The sequence below is a fragment of the Pan troglodytes genome, chromosome 9 (genome assembly GCF_028858775.2).
Source record: "Pan troglodytes isolate AG18354 chromosome 9, NHGRI_mPanTro3-v2.0_pri, whole genome shotgun sequence".
Lineage (NCBI taxonomy): Eukaryota > Metazoa > Chordata > Mammalia > Primates > Hominidae > Pan > Pan troglodytes.
Genome location: NC_072407.2, coordinates 796,557 through 823,724, shown reverse-complemented (window position 1 = coordinate 823,724; position 27,168 = coordinate 796,557).

The following is a 27,168-nucleotide window of genomic DNA, read 5'->3' as shown; positions in this document are numbered from 1 at the left end:
GTGTAGATATTTCCATGTTTATACAGATTGCGGTGTAGATATTTCCATGTTTATACAGATAGCGGTGTGGATATTTCCACGTGTATACAGATGGCGGTGTAGATATTTCCATCTTTCTACAAATGGCAGTGTAGATATTTCCATGTTTATAGAGATGGCGGTGTAGGTATTTCCATGTTTATATAGATGGCAGTGTAGATATTTTCTTGTTTATGAAGATGGCGTTGTAGATACCTCCATGTTTAAAGAGATGGCGGTGAGTATATTTCCATGTTGATGGAGATAGCGGTGTAGATATTTCCATGTTTATAGAGATAGCGGTGTAGATATTTCCATGTTTCTACAGATGACTGTGTAGATATTTCCATGTTTGAACAGATGGCAGTGTAGACATTTCCATGTTTATAGAGATAGAAGTGTAGATATTTTCATGTTTATACATATTGCGGTGGAGATTTGTCCATGTTTATACAGATAGCAATGGAGATATTTCCACGTTAATACACATAGCGGTGTAGATATATCCATGTTTACACAGATAGCATTGTAGATATTTCCATGTTTATACAGATGGCTGTGCCGATATTTCCATGTTTATACAGAGTTCTCTGTAGATATTTCCATGTTTATATAGATGACAGTGCAGATATTTCCAGGTTTATACAGATGGCTGTGTAGATATTTCCATGTTTATACAGATGGCTGTGTAGATATTTCCATGTTTACACAGATAGCGGTTTAGATATTTCCATGTTTATACAGATCGCGGTGTAGATATTTCCATGTTTATACAGATCGCGGTGTAGATATTTCCATGTTTATACAGATAGCGGTGTAGATATTTCCATGTTTATACAGATGACGGTGTAGATATTTCCATGTTTATAGAGATGGCGGTGTAGATATTTCCATGTTTATAGAGATAACGGTGTAGATATATCAATGTTCATAGAGATAGCAGTGAGGATATTTCCATGTTTATACAGATAGCAGTGTAGATATTTCCACTTTTATAGAGATAGCGGTTGAGATATTTCATATTTATACAGAGAGCGGTGTAGATATTTCCATGTTTATACAGATTGCGGTGTAGATATTTCCATGTTTATACAGATAGCGGTGTGGATATTTCCACGTGTATACAGATGGCGGTGTAGATATTTCCATCTTTCTACAAATGGCAGTGTAGCTATTTCCATGTTTATAGAGATGGCGGTGTAGGTATTTCCATGTTTATATAGATGGCAGTGTAGATATTTTCTTGTTTATGAAGATGGCGTTGTAGATACCTCCATGTTTAAAGAGATGGCGGTGAGTATATTTCCATGTTGATGGAGATAGCGGTGTAGATATTTCCATGTTTATAGAGATAGCGGTGTAGATATTTCCATGTTTCTACAGATGACTGTGTAGATATTTCCATGTTTGTACAGATGGCATTGTAGATATTTCCATGTTTATAGAGATAGAAGTGTAGATATTTTCATGTTTATACATATTGCGGTGGAGATTTGTCCATGTTTATACAGATAGCAATGGAGATATTTCCACGTTAATACACATAGCGGTGTAGATATTTCCAGGTTTATACAGATAGTGTTGTAGATATTTCCATGTATATACAGATGGCTGTGCCGATATTTCCATGTTTATACAGAGTTCTCGGTAGATATTTCCATGTTTATATAGATGACAGTGCAGATATTTCCAGGTTTATACAGATGGCTTTGTAGATGTTTCCATGTTTATACAGATGGCTGAGTAGATATTTCCATGTTTATACAGATGACTTTGTAGCTATTTCCATGTTTATACAGATTGGGGTGTAGATATTTCCACGTTTATAGAGATAGCTGTGTAGATATTTCCACGTTTACACAGAAAGCGGTTTAGATATTTCCATGTTTATACAGATAGCGGTGAAGATATTTCCATGTTTATACAGATGACGGTGTAGATATTTCCATGTTTATAGAGATGGCGGTGTAGATATTTCCATGTTTATAGAGATAGCGGTGTAGATATATCAATGTTCATAGAGATAGCAGTGAGGATATTTCCATGTTTATACAGATAGCAGTGTAGATATTTCCACTTTTATAGAGATAGCGGTTTAGATATTTCATATTTATACAGAGAACGGTGTAGAGAGTTCCATGTTTATACAGATTGCGGTGTAGATATTTCCATGTTTATACAGATAGCGGTGTAGATATTTCCACGTTTATACAGATGGCAGTGTAGATATTTCCATCTTTCTACAAATGGCAGTGTAGATATTTCCATGTTTATAGAGATGGCGGTGTAGACACTTCCATGTTTATATAGATGGCAGTGTAGATATTTTCTTGTTTATGTAGATGGCGTTGTAGATACCTCCATGTTTAAAGAGATGGCGGTGTGTATATTTCCATGTTGATGGAGATAGCTGTGTAGATATTTCCATGTTTATAGAGATAGCGGTGTAGTTATTTCCATGTTTATAGAGATAGCGGTGTAGATATTTCCATGTTTCTATAGATGACTGTGTAGATATTTCCATGTTTGTACAGATGGCAGTGTAGATATTGCCATGTTTATAGAGATAGAAGTGTAGATATTTTCATGTTTATACATATTGCGGTGGAGATTTGTCCATGTTTATACAGATAGCAATGGAGATATTTCCACGTTAATACACATAGCGGTGTAGATATATCCATGTTTACACAGATAGCGTTGTAGATATTTCCATGTTTATACAGATGGCTGTGCCGATATTTCCATGTTTATACAGAGTTCTCTGTAGATATTTCCATGTTTATATAGATGACAGTGCAGATATTTCCAGGTTTATACAGATGGCTGTGTAGATATTTCCATGTTTATACAGATGGCTGTGAAGATATTTCCATGTTTATACAGATGACTTTGTAGGTATTTCCATGTTTATACAGATGGCGGTGTAGATATTTCCATGTTTATAGAGATAGCTGTGTAGATAGTTCCATGTTTACACAGATAGCGGTTTAGATATTTCCATGTTTATACAGATCGCGGTGTAGATATTTCCATGTTTATAGAGATGGCGGTGTAGATATTTCCATGTTTATAGAGATAGCGGTGTAGATATATCAATGTTCATAGAGATAGCAGTGAGGATATTTCCATGTTTATACAGATAGCAGTGTAGATATTTCCACTTTTATAGAGATAGCGGTTTAGATATTTCATATTTATACAGAGAACGGTGTAGATATTTCCATGTTTATACAGATAGCGGTGTAGATATTTCCACGTTTATACAGATGGCGGTGTAGATATTTCCATCTTTCTACAAATGGCAGTGTAGATATTTCCATGTTTATAGAGATGGCGGTGTAGATACTTCCATGTTTATATAGATGGCAGTGTAGATATTTTCTTGTTTATGTAGATGGCGTTGTAGATACCTCCATGTTTAAAGAGATGGCGGTGTGTATATTTCCATGTTGATGGAGATAGCGGTGTAGATATTTCCATGTTTATAGAGATAGCGGTGTAGTTATTTCCATGTTTATAGAGATAGCGGTGTAGATATTTCCATGTTTCTACAGATGACTGTGTAGATATTTCCATGTTTGTACAGACGGCAGTGTAGATATTTCCATGTTTATAGAGATAGAAGTGTAGATATTTTCATGTTTATACATATTGCGGTGGAGATTTGTCCATGTTTATACAGATAGCAATGGAGATATTTCCACGTTAATACACATAGCGGTGTAGATATATCCATGTTTACACAGATAGCGTTGTAGATATTTCCATGTTTATACAGATGGCTGTGCCGATATTTCCATGTTTATACAGAGTTCTCTGTAGATATTTCCATGTTTATATAGATGACAGTGCAGATATTTCCAGGTGTATACAGATGGCTGTGTAGATATTTCCATGTTTATACAGACGGCTGTGTAGATATTTCCATGTTTATACAGATGACTTTGTAGGTATTTCCATGTTTATACAGATGGCGGTGTAGATATTTCCATGTTTATAGAGATAGCTGTGTAGATATTTCCATGTTTACACAGATAGCGGTTTAGATATTTCCATGTTTATACAGATCGCGGTGTAGATATTTCCATGTTTATACAGATCGCGGTGTAGATATTTCCATGTTTATACAGATAGCGGTGTAGATATTTCCATGTTTATACAGATGACGGTGTAGATATTTCCATGTTTATAGAGATGGCGGTGTAGATATTTCCATGTTTATAGAGATAGCGGTGTAGATATATCAATGTTCATAGAGATAGCAGTGAGGATATTTCCATGTTTATACAGATAGCAGTGTAGACATTTCCACTTTTATAGAGATAGCGGTTTAGATATTTCATATTTATATAGAGAGCGGTGTAGATATTTCCATGTTTATACAGATTGCGGTGTAGATATTTCCATGTTTATACAGATAGCGGTGTGGATATTTCCACGTTTATACAGATGGCGGTGTAGATATTTCCATCTTTCTACAAATGGCAGTGTAGATATTTCCATGTTTATAGAGATGGCGGTGTAGGTATTTCCATGTTTATGTAGATGGCAGTGTAGATATTTTCTTGTTTATGAAGATGGCGTTGTAGATACCTCCAGGTTTAAAGAGATGGCGGTGTGTATATTTCTATGTTGATGGAGATAGCGGTGTAGATATTTCCATGTTTATAGAGATAGCGGTGTAGATATTTCCATGTTTCTACAGATGACTGTGTAGATATTTCCATGTTTGTACAGATGGCAGTGTAGATATTTCCATGTTTATAGAGATAGAAGTGTAGATATTTTCATGTTTATACATATTGCGGTGGATATATTTCCATGTTTATACAGATAGCAATGGAGACATTTCCACGTTAATACACATAGCGGTGTAGATATTTCCAGGTTTATACAGATAGTGTTGTAGATATTTCCATGTTTATACAGATGGCTGTGCCGATATTTCCATGTTTATACAGAGTTCTCGGTAGATATTTCCATGTTTATATAGATGACAGTGCAGATATTTCCAGGTTTATACAGATGGCTTTGTAGATATTTCCATGTTTATACAGATGGCTGAGTAGATATTTCCATGTTTATACAGATGACTTTGTAGCTATTTCCATGTTTATACAGATGGCGGTGTAGATATTTCCACGTTTATAGAGATAGCTGTGTAGATATTTCCATGTTTACACAGAAAGCGGTTTAGATATTTCCATGTTTATACAGATCGCGGTGTAGATATTTCCATGTTTATACAGATGACGGTGTAGATATTTCCATGTTTATAGAGATGGCGGTGTAGATATTTCCATGTTTATAGAGATAGCGGTGTAGATATGTCAATGTTCATAGAGATAGCAGTGAGGATATTTCCATGTTTATACAGATAGCAGTGTAGATATTTCCACTTTTATAGAGATAGCGGTTTAGATATTTCATATTTATACAGAGAGCGGTGTAGATATTTCCATGTTTATACAGATTGCGGTGTAGATATTTCCATGTTTATACAGATAGCGGTGTAGATATTTCCACGTTTATACAGATAGCTGTGTAGTTATTTCCATCTTTCTACAAATGGCAGTGTAGATATTTCTATGTTTATAGAGATGGCGGTGTAGATATTTCCATGTTTATATAGATGGCAGTGTAGATATTTTCTTGTTTATGTAGATTGCGTTGTAGATACCTCAATGTTTAAGAGATGGTGGTGTGTATATTTCCATGTTGATGGAGATAGCGGTGTAGATATTTCCATGTTTATAGAGATAGCGGTGTAGTTATTTCCATGTTTATAGAGATAGCGGTGTAGATATTTCCATGTTTCTACAGATGACTGTGTAGATATTTCCATGTTTGTACAGATGGCAGTGTAGATATTTCCATGTTTATAGAGATAGAAGTGTAGATATTTCCATGTTTACACAGATAGCGGTTTAGATATTTCCATGTTTATACAGATCGCGGTGTAGATATTTCCATGTTTATACAGATCGCGGTGTAGATATTTCCATGTTTATACAGATAGCGGTGTAAGTATTTCCATGTTTATATAGATGACGGTGTAGATATTTCCATGTTTATAGAGATGGCGGTGTAGATATTTCCATGTTTATAGAGATAGCTGTGTAGATATTTCCATGTTTACACAGATAGCGGTTTAGATATTTCCATGTTTATACAGATCACGGTGTAGATATTTCCATGTTTATACAGATCGTGGTGTAGATATTTCCATGTTTATACAGATAGCGGTGTAGATATTTCCATGTTTATATAGATGACGGTGTAGATATTTCCATGTTTATAGAGATGGGGGTGTAGATATTTCCATGTTTATAGAGATAGCGGTGTAGATATATCAATGTTTATAGAGATAGCAGTGAGGGTATTTCCATGTTTATACAGATAGCAGTGTAGATATTTCCACTTTTATAGAGAGAGCGGTTTAGATATTTCATATTTATACAGAGAACGGTGTAGATATTTCCATGTTTATACAGATTGCTGTGTAGATATTTCCATGTTTATACAGATAGCGGTGTAGATATTTCCACGTTTATACAGATGGCGGTGTAGATATTTCCATCTTTCTACAAACGGCAGTGTAGTTATTTCCATGTTTATAGAGATGGCGGTGTAGATACTTCCATGTTTATATAGATGGCAGTGTAGATATTTTCTTGTTTATGTAGATGGCGTTGTAGATACCTCCATGTTTAAAGAGATGGCGGTGTGTATATTTCCATGTTGATGGAGATAGCGGTGTAGATATTTCCATGTTTATAGAGATAGCAGTGTAGTTATTTCCATGTTTATAGAGATAGCGGTGTAGATATTTCCATGTTTCTACAGATGACTGTGTAGATATTTCCATGTTTGTACAGATGGCAGTGTAGATATTTCCATGTTTATAGAGATAGAAGTGTAGATATTTTCATGTTTATACATATTGCGGTGGAGATTTGTCCATGTTTATACAGATAGCAATGGAGATATTTCCACGTTAATACACATAGCGGTGTAGATATATCCATGTTAACACAGATAGCGTTGTAGATATTTCCATGTTTATACAGATGGCTGTGCCGATATTTCCATGTTTATACAGAGTTCTCTGTAGATATTTCCATGTTTATATAGATGACAGTGCAGATATTTCCAGGTTTATACAGATGGCTGTGTAGATATTTCCATGTTTATACAGATGGCTGTGTAGATATTTCCATGTTTATACAGATGACTTTGTAGGTATTTCCATGTTTATACAGATGGCGGTGTAGATATTTCCATGTTTATAGAGATAGCGGTGTAGATATTTCCATGTTTACACAGATAGCGGTTAAGATATTTCCATGTTTATACAGATCGCGGTGTAGATATTTCCATGTATATACAGATCGCGGTGTAGATATTTCCATGTTTATACAGATAGCGGTGTAGATATTTCCATGTTTATACAGATGACGGTGTAGATATTTCCATGTTTATAGAGATGGCGGTGTAGATATTTCCATGTTTATAGAGATAGCGGTGTAGATATATCAATGTTCATAGAGATAGCAGTGAGGATATTTCCATGTTTATACAGATAGCAGTGTAGATATTTCCACTTTTATAGAGATAGCGGTTTAGATATTTCATATTTATACAGAGAGCGGTGTAGATATTTCCATGTTTATACAGATTGCAGTGTAGATATTTCCATGTTTATACAGATAGCGGTGTGGATATTTCCACGTTTATACAGATGGCGGTGTAGATATTTCCATCTTTCTACAAATGGCAGTGTAGATATTTCCATGTTTATAGAGATGGCGGTGTAGGTATTTCCATGTTTATATAGATGGCAGTGTAGATATTTTCTTGTTTATGAAGATGGCGTTGTAGATACCTCCATGTTTAAAGAGATGGCAGTGTGTATATTTCCATGTTGATGGAGATAGCGGTGTAGATATTTCCATGTTTATAGAGATAGCGGTGTAGATATTTCCATGTTTCTACAGATGACTGTGTAGATATTTCCATGTTTGTACAGATGGCAGTGTAGATATTTGCATGTTTATAAAGATAGAAGTGTAGATATTTTCATGTTTATACATATTGCGGTGGAGATTTGTCCATGTTTATACAGATAGCAATGGAGATATTTCCACGTTAATACACATAGCGTTGTAGATATTTCCAGGTTTATACAGATAGTGTTGTAGATATTTCCATGTTTATACAGATGGCTGTGCCGATATTTCCATGTTTATACAGAGTTCTCGGTAGATATTTCCATGTTTATATAGATGACAGTGCGGATATTTCCAGGTTTATACAGATGGCTTTGTAGATGTTTCCATGTTTATACAGATGGCTGAGTAGATATTTCCATGTTTATACAGATGACTTTGTAGCTATTTCCATGTTTATACAGATGGCGGTGTAGATATTTCCACGTTTATAGAGATAGCTGTGTAGATATTTACATGTTTACACAGAAAGCGGTTTAGATATTTCCATGTTTATACACATAGCGGTGTAGATATTTCCATGTTTATACAGATGACGGTGAAGATATTTCCATGTTTATAGAGATGGCGGTGTAGATATTTCCATGTTTATAGAGATAGCGGTGTAGATATATCAATGTTCATAGAGATAGCAGTGAGGATATTTCCATGTTTATACAGATAGCAGTGTAGATATTTCCACTTTTATAGAGATAGCGGTTTAGATATTTCATATTTATACAGAGAACGGTGTAGATATTTCCATGTTTATACAGATTGCGGTGTAGATATTTCCATGTTTATACAGATAGCGGTGTAGATATTTCCACGTTTATACAGATGGCGGTGTAGATATTTCCATCTTTCTACAAATGGCAGTGTAGATATTTCCATGTTTATAGAGATGGCGGTGTAGATACTTCCATGTTTATATAGATGGCAGTGTAGATATTTTCTTGTTTATGTAGATGGCGTTGTAGATACCTCCATGTTTAAAGAGATGGCGGTGTGTATATTTCCATGTTGATGGAGATAGCGGTGTAGATATTTCCATGTTTATAGAGATAGCGGTGTAGTTATTTCCATGTTTATAGAGATAGCGGTGTAGATATTTCCATGTTTCTACAGATGACTGTGTAGATATTTCCATGTTTGTACAGATGGCAGTGTAGATATTTCCATGTTTATAGAGATAGAAGTGTAGATATTTTCATGTTTATACATATTGCGGTGGAGATTTGTCCATGTTTATACAGATAGCAATGGAGATATTTCCACGTTAATACACATAGCGGTGTAGATATATCCATGTTTACACAGATAGCGTTGTAGATATTTCCATGTTTATACAGATGGCTGTGCCGATATTTCCATGTTTATACAGAGTTCTCTGTAGATATTTCCATGTTTATATAGATGACAGTGCAGATATTTCCAGGTTTATACAGATGGCTGTGTAGATATTTCCATGTTTATACAGATGGCTGTGTAGATATTTCCATGTTTATACAGATGACTTTGTAGGTATTTCCACGTTTATACAGATGGCGGTGTAGATATTTCCATGTTTATAGAGATAGCTGTGTAGATATTTCCATGTTTACACAGATAGCGGTTTAGATGTTTCCATGTTTATACAGATCGCGGTGTAGATATTTCCATGTTTATACAGATCGCGGTGTAGATATTTCCATGTTTATACAGATAGCGGTGTAGATATTTCCATGTTTATACAGATGACGGTGTAGATATTTCCATGTTTATAGAGATAGCGGTGTAGATATATCAATGTTCATAGAGATAGCAGTGAGGATATTTCCATGTTTATACAGATAGCAGTGTAGATATTTCCACTTTTATAGAGATAGCGGTTTAGATATTTCATATTTATACAGAGAGCGGTGTAGATATTTCCATGTTTATAGAGATAGCTGTGTAGATATTTCCATGTTTACACAGATAGCGGTTTAGATGTTTCCATGTTTATACAGATCGCGGTGTAGATATTTCCATGTTTATACAGATTGCAGTGTAGATATTTCCATGTTTATACAGATAGCGGTGTGGATATTTCCACGTTTATACAGATGGCGGTGTAGATATTTCCATCTTTCTACAAATGGCAGTGTAGATATTTCCATGTTTATAGAGATGGCGGTGTAGGTATTTCCAAGTTTATATAGATGGCAGTGTAGATATTTTCTTGTTTATGAAGATGGCGTTGGAGATACCTCCATGTTTAAAGAGATGGCGGTGTGTATATTTCCATGTTGATGGAGATAGCGGTGTAGATATTTCCATGTTTATAGAGATAGCGGTGTAGATATTTCCATGTTTCTACAGATGACTGTGTAGATATTTCCATGTTTGTACAGATGGCAGTGTAGATATTTCCATGTTTATAGAGATAGATGTGTAGATATTTTCATGTTTATACATATTGCGGTGGAGATTTGTCCATGTTTATACAGATAGCAATGGAGATATTTCCACGTTAATACACATAGCGGTGTAGATATTTCCAGGTTTATACAGATAGTGTTGTAGATATTTCCATGTTTATACAGATGGCTGTGCCGATATTTCCATGTTTATACAGAGTTCTCGGTAGATATTTCCATGTTTATATAGATGACAGTGCAGATATTTCCAGGTTTATACAGATGGCTTTGTAGATGTTTCCATGTTTATACAGATGGCTGAGTAGATATTTCCATGTTTAGACAGATGACTTTGTAGCTATTTCCATGTTTATACAGATGGCGGTGTAGATATTTCCACGTTTATAGAGATAGCTGTGTAGATATTTCCATGTTTACACAGAAAGGGGTTTAGATATTTCCATGTTTATACAGATGACTTTGTAGGTATTTCCATGTTTATACAGATGGCGGTGTAGATATTTCCATGTTTATAGAGATAGCTGTGTAGATATTTCGATGTTTACGCAGATAGCGGTTTAGATATTTCCATGTTTATACAGATCGCTGTGTAGATATTTCCATGTTTATACAGATCGCGGTGTAGATATTTCCATGTTTATACAGATAGCGGTGTAGATATTTCTATGTTTATACAGATGACGGTGTAGATATTTCCATGTTTATAGAGATGGCGGTGTAGATATTTCCATGTTTATAGAGACAGCGGTGTAGATATATCAATGTGCATAGAGATAGCAGTGAGGATATTTCCATGTTTATACAGATAGCAGTGTAGATATTTCCACTTTTATAGAGATAGCGGTTTAGATATTTCATATTTATACAGAGAGCGGTGTAGATATTTCCATGTTTATACAGATCGCGGTGTAGATATTTCCATGTTTATACAGATCGCGGTGTAGATATTTCCATGTTTATACAGATAGCGGTGTAGATATTTCCATGTTTATACAGATGACGGTGTAGATATTTCCATGTTTCTAGAGATGGCGGTGTAGATATTTCCATGTTTATAGAGATAGCGGTGTAGATATATCAATGTTCATAGAGATAGCAGTGAGGATATTTCCATGTTTATACAGATAGCAGTGTAGATATTTCCACTTTTATAGAGATAGCAGTTTAGATATTTCATATTTATACAGAGAGCGGTGTAGATATTTCCATGTTTACACAGATTGCGGTGTAGATATTTCCATGTTTATACAGATAGCGGTGTGGATATTTCCACGTTTATACAGATGGCGGTGTAGATATTTCCATCTTTCTACAAATGGCAGTGTAGATATTTCCATGTTTATAGAGATGGCGGTGTAGGTATTTCCATGTTTATATAGATGGCAGTGTAGATATTTTCTTGTTTATGAAGATGGCGTTGTAGATACCTCCATGTTTAAAGAGATGGCGGTGTGTATATTTCCATGTTGATGGAGATAGCGGTGTAGATATTTCCATGTTTATAGAGATAGCGGTGTAGATATTTCCATGTTTCTACAGATGACTGTGTAGATATTTCCATGTTTGTACAGATGGCAGTGTAGATATTTCCATGTTTATAGAGATAGAAGTGTAGATATTTTCATGTTTATACATATTGCGGTGGAGATTTGTCCATGTTTATACAGATAGCAATGGAGATATGTCCACGTTAATACACATAGCGGTGTAGATATTTCCAGGTTTATACAGATAGTGTTGTAGATATTTCCATGTTTATACAGATGGCTGTGCCGATATTTCCATGTTTATACAGAGTTCTCGGTAGATATTTCCATGTTTATATAGATGACAGTGCAGATATTTCCAGGTTTATACAGATGGCTTTGTAGATGTTTCCATGTTTATACAGATGGCTGAGTAGATATTTCCATGTTTATACAGATGACTTTGTAGCTATTTCCATGTTTATACAGATGGCGGTGTAGATATTTCCACGTTTATAGAGATAGCTGTGTAGATATTTCCATGTTTACACAGAAAGCGGTTTAGATATTTCCATGTTTATACAGATAGCGGTGTAGATATTTCCATGTTTATACAGATAGCGGTGTAGATATTTCCATGTTTATAGAGATGGCGGTGTAGATATTTCCATGTTTATAGAGATAGCGGTGTAGATATATCAATGATCATAGAGATAGCAGTGAGGATATTTCCATGTTTATACAGATAGCAGTGTAGATATTTCCACTTTTATAGAGATAGCGGTTTAGATATTTCATATTTATACAGAGAACGGTGTAGATATTTCCATGTTTATACAGATTGCGGTGTAGATATTTCCATGTTTATACAGATAGCGGTGTAGATATTTCCACGTTTATACAGATGGCGGTGTAGATATTTCCATCTTTCTACAAATGGCTGTGTAGATATTTCCATGTTTATAGAGATGGCGGTGTAGATACTTCCATGTTTATATAGATGGCAGTGTAGATATTTTCTTGTTTATGTAGATGGCGTTGTAGATACCTCCATGTTTAAAGAGATGGCGGTGTGTATATTTCCATGTTGATGGAGATAGCGGTGTAGATATTTCCATGTTTATAGAGATAGCGGTGTAGTTATTTCCAGGTTTATAGAGATAGCGGTGTAGATATTTCCATGTTTCTACAGATGACTGTGTAGATATTTCCATGTTTGTACAGATGGCAGTGTAGATATTCCCATGTTTATAGAGATAGAAGTGTAGATATTTTCATGTTTATACATATTGCGGTGGAGATTTGTCCATGTTTATACAGATAGCAATGGAGATATTTCCACGTTAATACACATAGCGGTGTAGATATATCCATGTTTACACAGATAGCGTTGTAGATATTTCCATGTTTATACAGATGGCTGTGCCGATATTTCCATGTTTATACAGAGTTCTCTGTAGATATTTCCATGTTTATATAGATGACAGTGCAGATATTTCCAGGTTTATACAGATGGCTGTGTAGATATTTCCATGTTTATACAGATGGCTGTGTAGATATTTCCATGTTTATACAGATGACTTTGTAGGTATTTCCATGTTTATACAGATGGCGGTGTAGATATTTCCATGTTTATAGAGATAGCTGTGTAGATATTTCCATGTTTACACAGATAACGGTTTAGATATTTCCATGTTTATACAGATCGCGGTGTAGATATTTCCATGTTTATACAGATCGCGGTGTAGTTATTTCCATGTTTATACAGATCGCGGTGTAGATATTTCCATGTTTATATAGATGACGGTGCAGATATTTCCATGTTTCTAGAGATGGCGGTGTAGATATTTCCATGTTTGTAGAGATAGCGGTGTAGATATATCAATGTTCATAGAGATAGCAGTGAGGATATTTCCATGTTTATACAGATAGCAGTGTAGATATTTCCACTTTTATAGAGATAGCGGTTTAGATATTTCATATTTATACAGAGAACGGTGTAGATATTTCCATGTTTATACAGATTGCGGTGTAGATATTTCCATGTTTATACAGATAGCGGTGTAGATATTTCCACGTTTATACAGATAGCAGTGTAGATATTTCCACTTTTATAGAGATAGCGGTTTAGATATTTCCATGTTTATAGAGATGGCGGTGTAGATATTTCCAAGTTTATAGAGATAGCGGTGTAGATATATCAATGTTCATAGAGATAGCAGTGAGGATATTTCCATGTTTATACAGATAGCAGTGTAGATATTTCCACTTTTATAGAGATAGCGGTTTAGATATTTCATATTTATACATAGAGCGGTGTAGATATTTCCATGTTTATACAGATTGCGGTGTAGATATTTCCATGTTTATACAGATAGCGGTGTAGATATTTCCACGTTTTTACAGATGGCGGTGTAGATATTTCCATCTTTCTACAAATGGCAGTGTAGGTATTTCCATGTTTATAGAGATGGCGGTGTAGATATTTCCATGTTTATATAGATGGCAGTGTAGATATTTTCTTGTTTATGTAGATGGCGTTGTAGATACCTCAATGTTTAAAGAGATGGCGGTGTGTATATTTCCATGTTGATGGAGATAGCGGTGTAGATATGTCCATGTTTATAGAGATAGCGGTGTAGTTATTTCCATGTTTATAGAGATAGCGGTGTAGATATTTCCATGTTTCTACAGATGACTGTGTAGATATTTCCATGTTTGTACAGATGACAGTGTAGATATTTCCATGTTTATAGAGATAGAAGTGTAGATATTTTCATGTTTATACATATTGCGGTGGAGATTTGTCCATGTTTATACAGATAGCAATGGAGATATTTCCACGTTAATACACATAGCGGTGTAGATATTTCCATGTTTATACAGATAGCGTTGTAGATATTTCCATGTTTATACAGATGGCTGTGCCGATATTTCCATGTTTATACAGAGTTCTCTGTAGATATTTCCATGTTTATACAGATGACAGTGCAGATATTTCCATGTTTATACAGATGGCTGTGTAGATATTTCCATGTTTCTACAGATGACTTTGTAGGTATTTCCATGTTTATACAGATGGCGGTGTAGATATTTCCATGTTTATAGAAATAGCTGTGTAGATATTTCCATGTTTACACAGAAAGCGGTTTAGATATTTCCATGTTTATACAGATAGCGGTGTAGATATTTCCATGTTTATACAGATGACGGTGTAGATATTTCCATGTTTATAGAGATGGCGGTGTAGATATTTCCATGTTTATAGAGATAGCGGTGTAGATATGTCAATGTTCATAGAGATAGCAGTGAGGATATTTCCATGTTTATACAGATAGCAGTGTAGATATTTCCACTTTTATAGGGATAGCGGTTTAGGTATTTCATATTTATACAGAGAGCGGTGTAGATATTTCCATGTTTATACAGATTGCGGTGTAGATATTTCCATGTTTATACAGATAGCGGTGTAGATATTTCCACGTTTATACAGATAGCGGTGTAGTTATTTCCATCTTTCTACAAATGGCAGTGTAGATATTTCCATGTTTATAGAGATGGCGGTGTAGATATTTCCATGTTTATATAGATGGCAGTGTAGATATTTTCTTGTTTATGTAGATTGCGTTGTAGACACCTCCATGTTTCAGAGATGGCGGTGTGTATATTTCCATGTTGATGGAGATAGCGGTGTAGATATTTCCATGTTTATAGAGATAGCGGTGTAGTTATTTCCATGTTTATAGAGATAGCGGTGTAGATATTTCCATGTTTCTACAGATGACTGTGTAGATATTTCCATGTTTGTACAGATGGCAGTGTAGATATTTCCATGTTTATAGAGATAGAAGTGTAGATATTTTCATGTTTATACATATTGCGGTGGAGATTTGTCCATGTTTATACAGATAGCAATGGAGATATTTCCACGTTAATACACATAGCGGTGTAGATATTTCCATGTTTATACAGATAGCGTTGTAGATATTTCCATGTTTATACAGATGGCTGTGCCGATATTTCCATGTTTATACAGAGTTCTCTGTAGATATTTCTATGTTTATATAGATGACAGTGCAGATATTTCCAGGTTTATACAGATGGCTGTGTAGATATTTCCATGTTTATACAGATGGCTGTGTAGATATTTCCATGTTTATACAGATGACTTTGTAGGTATTTCCATGTTTATACAGATGGCGGTGTAGATATTTCCATGTTTATAGAGATAGCTGTGTAGATATTTCCATGTTTACACAGATAGCGGTTTAGATATTTCCATGTTTATACAGATCGCGGTTTAGATATTTCCATGTTTATACAGATCACGGTGTAGATATTTCCATGTTTATACAGATAGCGGTGTAGATATTTCCATGTTTATACAGATGACGGTGTAGATATTTCCATGTTTATAGAGATGGCGGTGTAGATATTTCCATGTTTATAGAGATAGCGGTGTAGATATATCAATGTTCATAGAGATAGCAGTGAAGATATTTCCATGTTTATACAGATAGCAGTGTAGATATTTCCACTTTTATAGAGATAGCGGTTTAGATATTTCATATTTATACAGAGAGCGGTGTAGATATTTCCATGTTTATACAGATTGCGGTGTAGATATTTCCATGTTTATACAGATAGCGGTGTGGATATTTCCACGTTTACACAGATGGCGGTGTAGATATTTCCATCTTTCTACAAATGGCAGTGTAGATATTTCCATGTTTATAGAGATGGCGGTGTAGATATTTCCATGTTTACACAGATAGCGGTTTAGATATTTCCATGTTTATACAGATCGCGGTTTAGATATTTCCATGTTTATACAGATCACGGTGTAGATATTTCCATGTTTATACAGATAGCGGTGTAGATATTTCCATGTTTATACAGATGACGGTGTAGATATTTCCATGTTTATAGAGATGGCGGTGTAGATATTTCCATGTTTATAGAGATAGCGGTGTAGATATATCAATGTTCATAGAGATAGCAGTGAAGATATTTCCATGTTTATACAGATAGCAGTGTAGATATTTCCACTTTTATAGAGATAGCGGTTTAGATATTTCATATTTATACAGAGAGCGGTGTAGATATTTCCATGTTTATACAGATTGCGGTGTAGATATTTCCATGTTTATACAGATAGCGGTGTGGATATTTCCACGTTTACACAGATGGCGGTGTAGATATTTCCATCTTTCTACAAATGGCAGTGTAGATATTTCCATGTTTATAGAGATGGCGGTGTAGGTATTTCCATGTTTATATAGATGGCAGTGTAGATATTTTCTTGTTTATGAAGATGGCGTTGTAGATACTTCCATGTTTAAACAGATGGCGGTGTGTATATTTCCATGTTGATGGAGATAGCGGTGTAGATATTTCCATGTTTATAGAGATAGCGGTGTAGATATTTCCATGTTTCTACAGATGACTGTGTAGATATTTCCATGTTTGTACAGATGGCAGTGTAGATATTTCCATATTTATAGAGATAGAAGTGTAGATATTTTCATGTTTATACATATTGCGGTGGAGATTTGTCCATGTTTATACAGATAGCAATGGAGATATTTCCACGTTAATACACATAGCGGTGTAGATATTTCCAGGTTTATACAGATAGTGTTGTAAATATTTCCATGTTTATACAGATGGCTGTGCCGATATTTCCGTGTTTATACAGAGTTCTCGGTAGATATTTCCATGTTTATATAGATGACAGTGCAGATATTTCCAGGTTTATACAGATGGCTTTGTAGATGTTTCCATGTTTATACAGATGGCTGAGTAGATATTTCCATGTTTATACAGATGACTTTGTAGCTATTTCCATGTTTATACAGATGGCGGTGTAGATATTTCCACGTTTATAGAGATAGCTGTGTAGAAATTTCCATGTTTACACAGAAAGCGGTTTAGATATTTCCATGTTTATACAGATAGCGGTGTAGATATTTCCATGTTTATACAGATGACGGTGTAGATATTTCCATGTTTATAGAGATGGCGGTGTAGATACATCCAAGTTTATATAGATGGCAGTGTAGATATTTTCTTGTTTATTTAGATGGCGTTGTAGATACCTCCATGTTTAAAGAGATGGCGGTGTGTATATTTCCATGTTGATGGAGATAGCGGTGTAGATATTTCCATGTTTATAGAGATAGCGGTGTAGTTATTTCCATGTTTATAGAGATAGCGGTGTAGATATTTCCATGTTTCTACAGATGACTGTGTAGATATTTCCATGTTTGTACAGATGGCAGTGTAGATATTTCCATGTTTATAGAGATAGAAGTGTAGATATTTTCATGTTTATACATATTGTGGTGGAGATTTGTCCATGTTTATACAGATAGCAATGGAGATATTTCCACGTTAATACACATAGCGGTGTAGATATATCCATGTTTACACAGATAGCGTTGTAGATATTTCCATGTTTATACAGATGGCTGTGCCGATATTTCCATGTTTATACAGAGTTCTCGGTAGATATTTCCAAGTTTATATAGATGACAGTGCAGATATTTCCAGGTTTATACAGATGGCTGTGTAGATATTTCCATGTTTATACAGATGGCTGTGTAGATATTTCCATGTTTATACAGATGACTTTGTAGGTATTTCCATGTTTATACAGATGGCGGTGTAGATATTTCCATGTTTATAGAGATAGCTGTGTAGATATTTCCATGTTTACACAGATAGCGGTTTAGATATTTCCATGTTTATACAGATAGCGGTGTAGATATTTCCATGTTTATACAGATCGCGGTGTAGATATTTCCATGTTTATACAGATAGCGGTGTAGATATTTCCATGTTTATACAGATGACGGTGTAGATATTTCCATGTTTATAGAGATGGCGGTGTAGATATTTCCATGTTTATAGAGATAGCGGTGTAGATATATCAATGTTCATAGAGATAGCAGTGAGGATATTTCCATGTTTATACAGATAGCAGTGTAGATATTTCCACTTTTATAGAGATAGCGGTTTAGATATTTCATATTTATACAGAGAGCGGTGTAGATATTTACATGTTTATACAGATTGCGGTGTAGATATTTCCATGTTTATACAGATAGTGGTGTGGATATTTCCACGTTTATACAGATGGCGGTGTAGATATTTCCATCTTTCTACAAATGGCAGTGTAGATATTTCCATGTTTATAGAGATGGCGGTGTAGGTATTTCCATGTTTATATAGATGGCAGTGTAGATATTTTCTTGTTTATGAAGATGGCGTTGTAGATACCTCCATGTTTAAAGAGATGGCGGTGTGTATATTTCCATGTTGATGGAGATAGCGGTGTAGATATTTCCATGTTTATAGAGATAGCGGTGTAGATATTTCCATGTTTCTACAGATGACTGTGTAGATATTTCCATGTTTGTACAGATGGCAGTGTAGATATTTCCATGTTTATAGAGATAGAAGTGTAGATATTTTCATGTTTATACATATTGCGGTGGAGATTTGTCCATGTTTATACAGATAGTAATGGAGATATTTCCACATTAATACACATAGCTGTGTAGATATTTCCAGGTTTATACAGATAGCGTTGTAGATATTTCCATGTTTATACAGATGGCTGTGCCGATATTTCCATGTTTATACAGAGTTCTCGGTAGATATTTCCATGTTTATATAGATGACAGTGCAGATATTTCCAGGTTTATACAGATGGCTTTGTAGATATTTCCATGTTTATACAGATGGCTGAGTAGATATTTCCATGTTTATACAGATGACTTAGTAGCTATTTCCATGTTTATACAGATGGTGGTGTAGATATTTCCATGTTTATAGAGATAGAAGTGTAGATATTTTCATGTTTATACATATTGCGGTGGAGATTTGTCCATGTTTATACAGATAGCAATGGAGATATTTCCACATTAATACACATAGCTGTGTAGATATTTCCAGGTTTATACAGATAGCGTTGTAGATATTTCCATGTTTATACAGATGGCTGTGCCGATATTTCCATGTTTATACAGAGTTCTCGGTAGATATTTCCATGTTTATATAGATGACAGTGCAGATATTTCCAGGTTTATACAGATGGCTTTGTAGATATTTCCATGTTTATACAGATGGCTGAGTAGATATTTCCATGTTTATACAGATGACTTAGTAGCTATTTCCATGTTTATACAGATGGCGGTGTAGATATTTCCACGTTTATAGAGATAGCTGTGTAGATATTTCCATGTTTACACAGAAAGCGGTTTAGATATTTCCATGTTTATACAGATCGCGGTGTAGATATTTCCATGTTTATACAGATGACGGTGTAGATATTTCCATGTTTATAGAGATGGCGGTGTAGATATTTCCATATTTATAGAGATAGCGGTGTAGATATATCAATGTTCATAGAGATAGCAGTGAGGATATTTCCATGTTTATACAGATAGCAGTGTAGATATTTCCACTTTTATAGAGATAGCGGTTTAGATATTTCATATTTATACAGAGAGCGGTGTAGATATTTCCATGTTTATACAGATTGCGGTGTAGATTTTTCAGGTTTATACTGATAGCGATTTAGATATTTCCACGTTTATACAGATAGCGGTGTAGTTATTTCCATCTTTCTACAAATGGCAGTGTAGATATTTCCATGTTTATAGAGATGGCGGTGTAGATATTTCCATGTTTATATAGATGGCAGTGTATATATTTTCTTGTTTATGTAGATTGCGTTGTAAATACCTCCATGTTTAAGAGATGGCGGTGTGTATATTTCCATGTTGATGGAGATAGCGGTGTAGATATTTCCATGTTTATAGAGATAGCGGTGTAGTTATTTCCATGTTTATAGAGATAGCGGTGTAGATATTTCCATGTTTCTACAGATGACTGTGTAGATATTTCCATGTTTGTATAGATGGCAGTGTAGATATTTCCATGTTTATAGAGATAGAAGTCTAGATATTTTCATGTTTATACATATTGCGGTGGAGATTTGTCCATGTTTATACAGATAGCAATGGAGATATTTCCACATTAATACACATAGCGGTGTAGATATTTCCATGTTTATACAGATAGCGTTGTAGATATTTCCATGTTTATACAGATGGCTGTGCCGATATTTCCATGTTTATACAGAGTTCTCTGTAGATATTTCTATGTTTATATAGATGACAGTGCAGATATTTCCAGGTTTATACAGATGGCTGTGTAGATATTTCCATGTTTATACAGATGGCTGTGTAGATATTTCCATGTTTATACAGATGACTTTGTAGGTATTTCCATGTTTATACAGATGGCGGTGTAGATATTTCCATGTTTATAGAGATAGCTGTGTAGATATTTCCATGTTTACACAGATAGCGGTTTAGATATTTCCATGTTTATACAGATCGCGGTGTAGATATTTCCATGTTGATACAGATCGCGGTGTAGATATTTCCATGTTTATACAGATAGCGGTGTAGATATTTCCATGTTTATATAGATGACAGTGTAGATATTTCCATGGTTCTAGAGATGGCTGTGTAGATATTTCCATGTTTATAGAGATAGCGGTGTAGTTATTTCCATGTTTATAGAGATAGCGGTGTAGATATTTCCATGTTTCTACAGATGACTGTGTAGATATTTCCATGTTTGTACAGATGGCAGTGTAGATATTTCCATGTTTATAGAGATAGAAGTGTAGATATTTTCATGTTTATACATATTGCGGTGGAGATTTGTCCATGTTTATACAGATAGCAATGGAGATATTTCCACGTTAATACACATAGCGGTGTAGATATATCCACGTTTATACAGATAGCGTTGTAGATATTTCCATGTTTATACAGATGGCTGTGCCGATATTTCCATGTTTATACAGAGTTCTATGTAGATATTTCCATGTTTATATAGATGACAGTGCAGATATTTCCAGGTTTATACAGAAGGCTGTGTAGATATTTCCATGTTTATACAGATGGCTGTGTAGATATTTCCATGTTTATACATTTGACTTTGTAGGTATTTCCATGTTTATACAGATGGCGGTGTAGATATTTCCATGTTTATAGAAATAGCTGTGTAGATATTTCCATGTTTACACAGATAGCGGTTTAGATATTTCCATGTTTATAGAGATGGCGGTGTAGATATTTCCATGTTTATAGAGATAGCGGTGTAGATATATCAATATTCATAGAGATAGCAGTGAGGATATTTCCATGTTTATACAGATGGCGGTGTAGATATTTCCATGTTTATAGAAATAGCTGTGTAGATATTTCCATGTTTACACAGATAGCGGTTTAGATATTTCCATGTTTATAGAAATGGCGGTGTAGATATTTCCATGTTTATAGAGATAGCGGTGTAGATATATCAATGTTCATAGAGATAGCAGTGAGGATATTTCCATGTTTATACAGATAGCAGTGTAGATATTTCCACTTTTATAGAGATAGCGGTTTAGATATTTCATATTTATACAGAGAGCGGTGTAGATATTTCCATGTTTATACAGATTGCGGTGTAGATATTTCCATGTTTATACAGAGTTCTCTGTAGATATTTCCATGTTTATATAGATGACAGTGCAGATATTTCCAGGTTTATACAGATGGCTGTGTAGATATTTCCATGTTTATACAGATGGCTTTGTAGATATTTCCATGTTTATACAGATGACTTTGTAGGTATTTCCATATTTATACAGATGGCAGTGTAGATATTTCCATGTTTATAGAGATAGCTGTGTAGATATTTCCATGTTTACACTGATAGCGGTTTAGATATTTCCATTTTTATACAGATCGCGGTGTAGATATTTCCATGTTTATACAGATCGCGGTGTAGATATTTCCATGTTTATACTGATAGCGGTGTAGATATTTCCATGTTTATACAGATGACGGTGTAGATAATTCCATGTTTACAGAGATGGCGGTGTAGATATTTCCATGTTTATACAGATAGCGGTGTAGATATATCAATGTTCATAGAGATAGCAGTGAGGATATTTCCATGTTTATACAGATAGCATTGTAGATATTTCCACTTTTATAGAGATAGCGGTTTAGATATTTCATATTTATACAGAGAGCGGTGTAGATATTTCCATGTTTATTCAGATTGCGGTGTAGATATTTCCATGTTTATACAGATAGCGGTGTAGATATTTCCAAGATTATACAGATGGCGGTGTAGATATTTTCATCTTTCTACAAATGGCAGTGTGTATATTTCCATGTTGATGGAGATAGCGGTGTAGATATTTCCATGTTTATAGAGATAACGGTGTAGTTATTTCCATGTTTATAGAGATAGCGGTGTAGATATTTCCATGTTTCTACAGATGACTGTGTAGGTATTTCCATGTTTGTACAGATGGCAGTGTAGATATTTCCATGTTTATAGAGATAGAAGTGTAGATATTTTCATGTTTATACATATTGCGGTGGAGATTTGTCCATGTTTATACAGATAGCAATGGAGATATTTCCACGTTAATACACATAGCGGTGTAGATATTTCCATGTTTATACAGATAGCGTTGTAGATATTTCCATGTTTATACAGATGGTTGTGCCGATATTTCCATGTTTATACAGAGTTCTCTGTAGATATTTCCGTGTTTATATAGATGACAGTGCAGATATTTCCAGGTTTATACAGATGGGTGTGTAGATATTTCCATGTTTATACAGATGGCTGTGTAGATATTTCCATATTTATACAGATGGCTGTGTAGATATTTCCATGTTTATACAGATGACTTTGTAGGTATTTCCATGTTTATACAGATGGCGGTGTAGTTATTTCCATGTTTATAGAGATAGCTGTGTAGATATTTCCATGTTTTCACAGATAGCGGTTTAGATATTTCCATGTTTATACAGATCACGGTGCAGATTTTCCATGTTTATACAGATCGCGGTGTAGATATTTCCATGTTTATACCGATAGCGTTGTAGATATTTCCATGTTTATACAGACGACAGTGTAGATATTTCCATGTTTATAGAGATGGCGGTGTAGATATTTCCATGTTTATAGAGATAGCGGTGTAGATCTATCAATGTTCACAGAGATAGCAGTGAGGATATTTCCATGTTTATACAGATAGCAGTGTAGATATTTCCACTTTTATAGAGATAGCGTTTTAGATATTTCATATTTATACAGAGACCGGTGTAGATATTTCCATGTTTATACAGATTGCAGTGTAGATATTTCCATGTTTACACAGATAGCGGTGTAGATATTTCAACGTTTATACAGATGGCGGTGTAGATATTTCCATCTTTCTACAAATGGCAGTGTAGACATTACCATGTTTATAGAGATGGCGGTGTAGATATTTCCATGTTTATATAGATGGCAGTGTAGATATTTTCTTGTTTATGTAGATGGCGTTGTAGATACCTCCATGTTTAAAGAGATGGCGGTGTGTATATTTCCATGTTGATGTAGATAGCGGTGAAGATATTTCCATGTTTATAGAGATAGCAGTGTAGTTATTTCCATGTTTATAGAGATAGCGGTGTAGATATTTCCATGTTTCTACAGATGACTGTGTAGATATTTCCATGTTTGTACAGATGGCAGTGTAGATATTTCCATGTTTATAGAGATAGAAGTGTAGATATTTTCATGTTTATACATATTGCGGTGGAGATTTGTCCATGTTTATACAGATAGCAATGGAGATATTTCCACGTTAATACACATAGCGGTGTAGATATTTCCATGTTTATACAGATAGCGTTGTAGATATTTCCATGTTTATACAGATGGCTGTGCCGATATTTCCATGTTTATACAGAGTTCTCTGTAGATATTTCCATGTTTATATAGATGACAGTGCAGATATTTCCAGGTTTATACAGATGGCTGTGTAGATATTTCCATGTTTATACAGACGGCTGTGTTGATATTTCCATGTTTATACAGATGACTTTGTAGGGATTTCCATGTTTATACAGATGGCGGTGTAGATATTTCCATGTTTATAGAGATAGCTGTGTAGATATTTCCATGTTTACACAGATAGCGGTTTAGATATTTCCATGTTTATACAGATTGCGGTGTAGATATTTCCATGTTTATACCGATAGCGTTGTAGATATTTCCATGTTTTTACAGATGGCTGTGCCGATATTTCCATGTTTATACAGAGTTCTCTGTAGATATTTCCATGTTTATATAGATGACAGTGCAGATATTTCCAGGTTTATACAGATGGCTGTGTAGATATTAACATGTTTATACAGATGGCTTTGTAGATATTTCCATGTTTATACAGATGACTTTGTAGGTATTTCCATGTTTATACAGATGGCAGTGTAGATATTTCCATGTTTATAGAGATAGCTGTGTAGATATTTCCATGTTTACACTGATAGCGGTTTAGATATTTCCATTTTTATACAGATCACGGTGTAGATATTTCCATGTTTATACAGATCGCGGTGTAGATATTTCCATGTTTATACCGATAGCGGTGTAGATATTTCCATGTTTATACAGATGACGGTGTAGATAATTCCATGTTTATATAGATGGCGGTGTAGATATTTCCATGTTTATACAGATAGCGGTGTAGATATATCAATGTTCATAGAGATAGCAGTGAGGATATTTCCATGTTTATACAGATAGCATTGTAGATATTTCCACTTTTATAGAGATAGCGGTTTAGATATTTCATATTTATACAGAGAGCGGTGTAGATATTTCCATGTTTATTCAGATTGCCGTGTAGATATTTCCATGTTTATACAGATAGCGGTGTAGATATTTCCACGATTATACAGATGGCGGTGTAGATATTTCCATCTTTCTACAAATGGCAGTGTAGATATTGCCATGTTTATAGAGATGGCGGTGTAGATATTTCCATGTTTATATAGATGGCAGTGTAGATATTTTCTTGTTTATGTAGATGGCGTTGTAGATACCTCCATGTTTAAAGAGATGGCGTTGTGTATATTTCCATGTTGATGTAGATAGCGGTGTAGATATTTCCATGTTTATAGAGATAGCGGTGTAGTTATTTCCATGTTTATAGAGATGGCGGTGTAGATATTTCCATGTTTCTACAGATGACTGTGTAGATATTTCCATGTTTGGAGAGATGGCAGTGTAGATATTTCCATGTTTATAGAGATAGAAGTGTAGATATTTTCATGTTTATACATATTGCGGTGGAGATTTTTCCATGTTTATACAGATAGCAATGGAGATATTTCCACGTTACTACACATAGCGGTGTAGATATTTCCATGTTTATACAGATCGCGGTGTAGATATTTCCATGTTTATACCGATAGCGGTGTAGATACTTCCATGTTTATACAGATGACGGTGTAGATAATTCCATGTTTATAGAGATGGCGGTGTAGATATTTCCATGTTTATACAGATAGCGGTGTAGCTATATCAATGTTCATAGAGATAGCAGTGAGGATATTTCCATGTTTATACAGATAGCAGTGTAGATATTTCCACTTTTATAGAGATAGCGGTTTAGATATTTCATATTTATACAGAGAGCGGTGTAGATATTTCCATGTTTATACAGATTGCGGTGTAGATATTTCCACGATTATACAGATGGCGGTGTAGATATTTCCATCTTTCTACAAATGGCAGTGTAGATATTTCCATGTTTATAGACATGGCGGTGTAGATATTTCCATGTTTATATAGATGGCAGTGTAGATATTTTCTTGTTTATGTAGATGGCGTTGTAGATACCTCCATGTTTAAAGAGATGGCGGTGTGTATATTTCCACGTTGATGGAGATAGCGGTGTAGATATTTCCATGTTTAGAGAGATAGCGGTGTAGTTATTTCCATGTTTATAGAGATAGCGGTGAAGATATTTCCATGTTTCTACAGATGACTGTGCAGATATTTCCATGTTTGTACAGATGGCAGTGTAGATATTTCCATGTCTATGGAGATAGAAGTGTAGATATTTTCATGTTTATACATATTGCGGTGGAGATTTGTCCATGTTTATACAGATAGCAATGGAGATATTTCCACGTTAATACACATAGCGGTGTTGATATTTCCATGTTTATACAGATAGCGTTGTAGATATTTCCATGTTTATACAGATGGCTGTGCCGATATTTCCATGTTTATACAGAGTTCTCTGTAGATATTTCCATGTTTATATAGATGACAGTGCAGATATTTCCAGGTATATACAGATGGCTGTGTAGATATTTCCATGTTTATACAGATGGCTGTGTAGATATTTCCATGTTTATACAGATG